Source organism: Suricata suricatta, chromosome 14, assembly GCF_006229205.1.
Source record: "Suricata suricatta isolate VVHF042 chromosome 14, meerkat_22Aug2017_6uvM2_HiC, whole genome shotgun sequence".
NCBI classification, from domain to species: domain Eukaryota; kingdom Metazoa; phylum Chordata; class Mammalia; order Carnivora; family Herpestidae; genus Suricata; species Suricata suricatta.
This window is the reverse complement of record NC_043713.1, coordinates 44,344,782-44,351,584: the sequence shown is the minus strand read 5'-3', so window position 1 is coordinate 44,351,584 and position 6,803 is coordinate 44,344,782. Positions and strand designations below refer to the sequence as shown.

Here is a 6,803-nt window from a genome sequence, read left to right as displayed (position 1 = left end):
GCCCCCAAAAGATAGTCTGACTTATAAAAAGGCCCTCTAATGATTCTGCACAAACTAGCCCAAGGACCACACTTTGAGAAATGGGGAATGACCTGGCATTTCAGGTGTGCAAAGACATAAGCATATCCTGGTGTTCTTACAAAGTTCATCAAATAAAATCTGGTCTAACTGGAACAGAAGAGAGAACCCAGAATTGGACCCACAAATGTATGGCCAACTAATCTTTGACAAAGCAGGAAAGAGTATCCAATAGAAAAAAAGAGAGTCTCTTTAGCAAGTAGTGTTGGGAGAACTGGACAGCAACATGTAGAAGGATGAAACTAGACCACTTTCTGACATCATACACAAAAATAAACTCAAAATGGATGAAAGACCTAAATGTAAGACAGGAAGCCATCAAAACCCTAGAAAAGAAAACAGGCAACAACCTCTTTGCCCTCAGCCACAGAAATTTCTTGCTTGGCATATCTCCAAAGGCAATGGAATTAAAAGCAAAAATGAACTATTGGGACTTCATCAAGATAAAAAAACTTCTGCACTGCAAAGGAAACAATCAACACAACTAAAAGGCAACTGACAGAATGGGAAAAGATATTTGCAAATGACATAGTGGATAAAGGGTTAGTATCCAAAATCTATAAATAACTTACCAAACTCAACACCCAGAAAACAAATAATCCAATGAAGAAATGGGCAGAAGACATGAATAGACACTTTTTGAAAGAAATACAGATGGCCAATAGACACATGAAAAGCTCAACATCACTCATCATAAGGGAAATACAAATCAAAACCATACTGAGATACCACCTCACACCAGACAGAGTGGCTAAAATTAACAACTCAGGAAAACAACAGATGCTGGCAAGGATGTGGAGAAACGGGAACCCTCTTGCACTGTTGGTGAGAGTGTCATTGGTATGCACAGACTCTGGAAAACAGTATAGTGGTTCCTCAAAAAAATACAAATGAACTACCTTATGACCCAGCAATAGTGCTACTAGGAATTTATCCAAAGGATACAGGAGTGCTGATTCATAAGGGCACATGTACCCCAATGTTTATAGCAGTGCTTTCAACAATAGCCAAATTACGGAAAGAGCCTAAATGTCCATCAACTTATGAATGGATAAAGAAGATGTGGCTCATATATACAATGGAATACAACTTGGCACTGAGAAGGAATGAAATCCTGACATTTGCAGCAATGTGGATGGAAGGTATTATGCTAATTGAAATAAGTCAGTCAGAGAAAAATAGATACCATTTGTTTTCACTCATATGTGGAACTTGAGAAACTTAACAGAAGTCCATGGGGGAAGGGAAGGGGAAAATATAGTTACAGAGAGGGAGGGAGGCAAACCATAAAAGACTCTTAAATACAGAGAACAAACTGAGGGTTGATGGAGGTGGAGGAGAGGGGAAAATGGGTGATGGGCATTGAGGAGGGCACTTGTTGGGATGAGTACTGAGTGTTGCATGTAAGCAATGAATCATGGGAATCTACCCCTAAAATCAAAAGCACACTATATATACTGTATGTTAGCCAACTTGACAATAAATTAAATTTTTTAAAAATCTGGTCTAAACCCCATAATTGCAGCTGTGGCTTTTTTGCCCTAACAAATTTGGCAGGGGGGTGGGAGGATAAATGTAAACTTCCAGGGTAGATTAATTAATTTAGCCTAGAATGTGTGTGATTCCTCATTTAACAATCTTCCCCAAATTTACACTGCTAATATTCCAGCTCCATACTTGTCAAGATCACTTTAAATTTATAGAATCCAACTTCCAAAAGACCAGAGAGCTAAATGGAGTTTTAACTTGTGCCACTGCATAAACAAATGCTTGTTCCAAATGGAACCTTTAGGAATTCTGGAATTGGAAGTTCTAATCTCTCAAAAAAGCAGATGGGCAGATAGCTTGCACATGGCAAGGGAATTTTCAGGGTATACTGAGAAAACTGACTGATACCTCCGAGGTAACAAAGGAAATTTTGAAAACTGTCAACTTTATAAACAAATGCAAAATTGTTTAGAATTCTGGAGTCTTTCTAAAAAGAACTTTTGTTCAAAACTAAGGTATTTTAATGCTTTATTTTTATTGTGAAAGCTACATGACCGCATTATAGAAAATACACAAAGAGTAAAGAAAACCTACCCATGATTCCACCGTCCTAACACAATCACTGTTACTAAAGAGAGCAAACTCTTGAAATTTAAATTGGAAAGAATCTGCTAAATTGGAAAGACCTGTTTCCAAATTGTTGAAGATCTAAGAAAACCTCAAAGGTCAGTGAGAACAATAACCAAGACCCAACGAAGTATTAGCTTCTCACAGCATCATCCACAAAGAGCTCTCTAGAGCTCTTTCCTACCTTAGCCTTCAGGGGCCACTCCCATCCTTTTCTTCTGTTCTAGTCCTTCTCCCTGATTTCTCTTTCTGTCTTCCTTTCTTAATGGCAGTAATTACAGCTAATATTTATTGATTCTTGTGCTGGGCATGTTACATGGATTATTTCAGTTAGTCTCAAGAACCCTGTGCATAGGTACTCTGTGATAGCCTCACATTACCAATGAGAATCTAGAAATGGTGTGACAAATTGTTACTATTACGGTCCCAAATTTTGTCACAATTCTCTATATGTATGCCTCTTCAAAACGTAGAGTCTATATCTCTAAATCTTAAATCTGGGCTAGGTCATATGACTTGCTTTAGTCAATGAGATAATAGCAAATGCGATATGAGTCAAGGTTTGAAAGATGCTTGCTCATCAGATCTTACCATCTCTTGCTGCTGGGAGTTTTCAGCCACATATAAATAAACCCAGGCTAGTTTGTTAGATGAAAAGAAGTACCATGGGGGAGGAACCCATCTAAGGCCCCACACCTACATGTGAGCCAGCCAATACTAGAAGAACAAAAATAAGTTAGCCCAGCTGAACCCAGGTAAATTGTCATCCTCTGAAATCATGACCAATACATGATTTTTTTAAGCTACTAAAGATGGATAGTTTGTTACATGGTCAAAGCTAGAGTTTGCTCAAAGTCACACAGGCAGGACTAAGAATCAAACCCAGATGGTTTTTAGTCTAGAGTCTAAGAGCTTAACCCCGTGTTATGCTGTGGAACTCCCATGAATCTCTTCAGTACCATGGGCAGAGTCAATGCTCTACACTGATACAGTGACCCCTTAAAGATAACAATAATGATGAGTTTCTGTCAAGATGGGCCCATCCCACATGTTGCCATTAGGAGCTCATTTCTAAATTCAGACCAGAGGCACCTGGGAAATAATTAGCTTCAGTGTTGCTGTCCTCCCATAATAAATGTGAGGGCAACTCTTTATTTTTGCTAAAGTTAAACAATTTGTGGCAACAAATGTTACTTATACTTTTCTAGGAATAGAAATGTATTTACTTTTAATCAGTTGGGGACTCATTAGTGAAGCTGTCTTTATCTCCCTGAGCCTTTGCCTTCTTAGTTTGGGTTTGTTTTGTTGTTGTTTTTTTTCTTTTGGCCCTGTATTAGTGTTTTGTTTGTTTTCTTCAGAACTTCCTGAAATAAACCCTAATGGGTTGAACAAATCAGAAGAGAAACAATGTCAACTGCAACATAAGAGTCAACCCTTATAACCTACTTCTTTTCACAATCCTTCACTATGCCTAACAGAAATGAATGAATAGCTGATTATTAAAAGTAAAAAGGCTGTTTCCTAAATAATCAAGCTGTATGAAGCATTAATCTGGTGCAGAACTACTAAAATGGAAATCCTGGAAAAGACTATATACCAAAGCATTTCTCAGAAACACAAAGCTTTTAAAATATTTTCCCACAATAATAGACTCTTAAGAGATCTGCAGGTTTAGGAACAAAGTAAATAAAATATTTTGATGCATAATAAACAGAGGTCATATATAAAAGCAAATTTGGGATACCAAACCTGAAAACAATTTTCACTACAACTGAAATGATCACTTCTAGCTTGTTCCTCTTATTTTCCCTACCTGTAAAATTAGTCTTGCAACCTTTCTGTTGTCGAATGATCAACACAAGTATTTCTGATAACATGGCTTAGAAAAAGTTTCTTTGAAAGTCCAACGGTTCTTAGGCAGTTATTAATTTGGGGGGGGGGTCTTCCCAGAGTTCTACTATCCATCCCCCAAAACACATGCGCGCGCACACACACACACACACACACACACACACACACACACACACTTTCAATGGCATCTGTCACCTGCAGAGTTTCCTTTGGCCCCTGCCTGATCCAAGGAGCCAGTTGTGAAGTAATGTTTGGGGTCTTCTTCAACAGCAAATGAAGTGTGGACATACTCTGTAGCTCTGGGCTCATTATCTATGTACCCTGGAGATGGATTTAGGCAACCAGGCACTTCTGGGAGCATCTGGTTAGGGTTCCCCTTCCTTACCCCTTCTGTATGCCCTAACTAGCCCTTTTCACTGGTTTCTGGTGTCCAGTTTTTCCTCTAGGACTCAAGGAGGAACTACAATCTATCCCTGCAGCACAGTGAGGAGGCTGAAACCTGCCCTCTCACTGGGTTCTTGAGGCCTAGAGCTGGTCTTCCTCTTCATTCTTGCACATTATCTCTGATCTACTTCTGGATGACCTAGATGGGCTCCCAACAGATGGTAAGAGCCATCATCTCCCAGAAGTCCTTCTTTCCCCATTACACCCTCTCCCTCACCTTGGACTTTTACATACATCTGCTAAGACTTAAATATGTTCAACCCATTGGGATTCAGTATGCTAGACAGTCAGTCCTTCCCTAGGAAGGAGGTTGGGATTGGCTCCATGGATATTTTCCCTGGCTTCTTGTCTGCGTTGGTTCTAGCAGTTCTTGACTCATGCACTTCTACGTGGCCATGATGGAAAAATGTTGCACCATTTCAGAGGGAGAAATCTATTTAGAAACTCTACGGAGCATGAAGATAGCCTAATGTGAGCGAACCACCTCCAGGTATTATTAAAAAGAAAAGAGTATAAGTTAGCTCTAACTTCGTTATCCAGGTTTTTTCTGACAATTCCCAAAAAGAAAAGGTCATTTGGGCAAGGAGGAAACTTACTTTCCTTCTAGATTTTGACTGAAAGTTTTTCTTTTGCGCCCTTCCCCATCCTGCTTATTTCCATCTACAGAGCTCTCTCTGCAGCACACGAGAAAGCAACAGCATGGCATGGAATCTGCACTACATTTAATTATAAAATTGCCTGCCTTGCATTCATTCCATCTCTTGTATATCTGAATGAACTCTGTGCCTTTCAAGGATTTATTCATAAAATTTGTATCTCATAACCAGATAGTACAGCTATTTTAAAAGGAGATAGTTATGTTGGTATAGATGAAGCCATTTTTCTTACCAAAATTTCTACCTTTTCCTAATCTCATTCAGAAGAAGATGAAGGGTCTCTGGGTGGCTCAGTCAGTAAAGCATCTGACTTTTGGTTTCAGCTCAGATCATGATTTCAGGGTTTGTAAGTTTCAGCCTGACAAAGGGCTCCCTCTGACAGCAGAAAGCATGCTTGAGAATTCTCTCTCTCTCTCTCTCTCTGTTTCTCTCTCTCTCTCTCTCTCCCTCAAAATGAATACATAAACTTAATTTTTTAAAAAAAGACTAAAACATTAAAAAAAAAAGGGGGGGGTCGTTAATGACATTAACTTGGCTATTGAAATACCTGACCCTATTAACTGTGTTGTGACAGATTCTTTACACCTCAAAACCCAGAACCTGGTACCTTTTCTCAATTGTAAACCATAAACTACTCAAGAAACATAAGCTCCTTTTCTTTTCAGTGAAGTGTACTTTGGTCCTATTAAAAGCTTTCTCTTAGAGACAAATTTTCCTTTAAGCTCAATTTACATGGAATGAAGCGTCTTGGGCAGCGTGCTGTTGGAATTCATTCAGTACCATGTTTGCCTGCAAAAGGGCATTTACTCTTGACATTTTTGGAGATATTCATTTTACAACCCAATTTTCACACTCAAATAATCACCATCTGTGTTGTCCAGTTAAAAATGATCAAGGAAAGCAAGGGCAAGTTATTTCCTCCTTTATTTTGTTCTTTTTTTTCTTTTGTTTGTTTTGTTTTAAGTGGTGAGGGCATAATTAAGTCTACTATTCCATTTCTAAAGATTGTTGTTTTATACAAAAAGAGGCAGGGAGAGAGAAAGAAAGAGGAAACCCTTTGAAAAGTAAAATGCACTTATCCCCTAGCAAGCTTCTTCTTGATAATATAACATTATCATTATTATTATTATTTCTACTTTGTCATAATTTCGTTGTGCTGTTGTACCACTTTGGTTCCACATTTCACCCTAATCCTCCAACTCAGAAAGAAAATTCAGCTTTATCCCAATCTGAGATTCTTTAATGTATGAAAACCAATTTAGTCTACATATTATATTTGGTTTATAACTCAGGACACTTCAAAAATACTCTACTCTAATGGCATGTTAATTTTATAATATTCCTAGGTTCTCCTCATTTGAGGAATGCATCTCCAAATGAAGCAACAGATGCCCTAGGGGCCCCTCGAGTTCTGTACCATCCCTTTTTCAACACTCATCACATTAAAAATGATTTGTTCTAGCCTAAATGCCCATCACCTGATGAGTGGATCAAGAAGATGTGGTATATATACACAATGGAGTACTACATGGCAATGAGAGGGAATGACATATGGCCATTTGTAGGAAAGTGGATGGACCTTGAGAGTGTCATGCTAAGTGAAATAAGTCAGGCAGAGAAGGACAGAAACCATATGTTCGCACTCATAGGTCTAACAGG

The 6,803-nt window shown here is 38.6% G+C and overlaps 1 long non-coding RNA gene across 1 annotated transcript in view; it reads left to right on the top strand.

Annotated features, from left to right (window-relative positions):
• The first annotated feature begins 1,896 nt into the window (after positions 1-1,896).
• Positions 1,897-6,803, top strand: part of LOC115277647 — a 6,356-nt gene continuing 1,449 nt past the window's right edge. The window contains exon 1 of the long non-coding RNA XR_003902455.1: positions 1,897-1,981. This is a non-coding gene — a long non-coding RNA (uncharacterized LOC115277647). The remainder of the gene's footprint in view (positions 1,982-6,803) is intronic.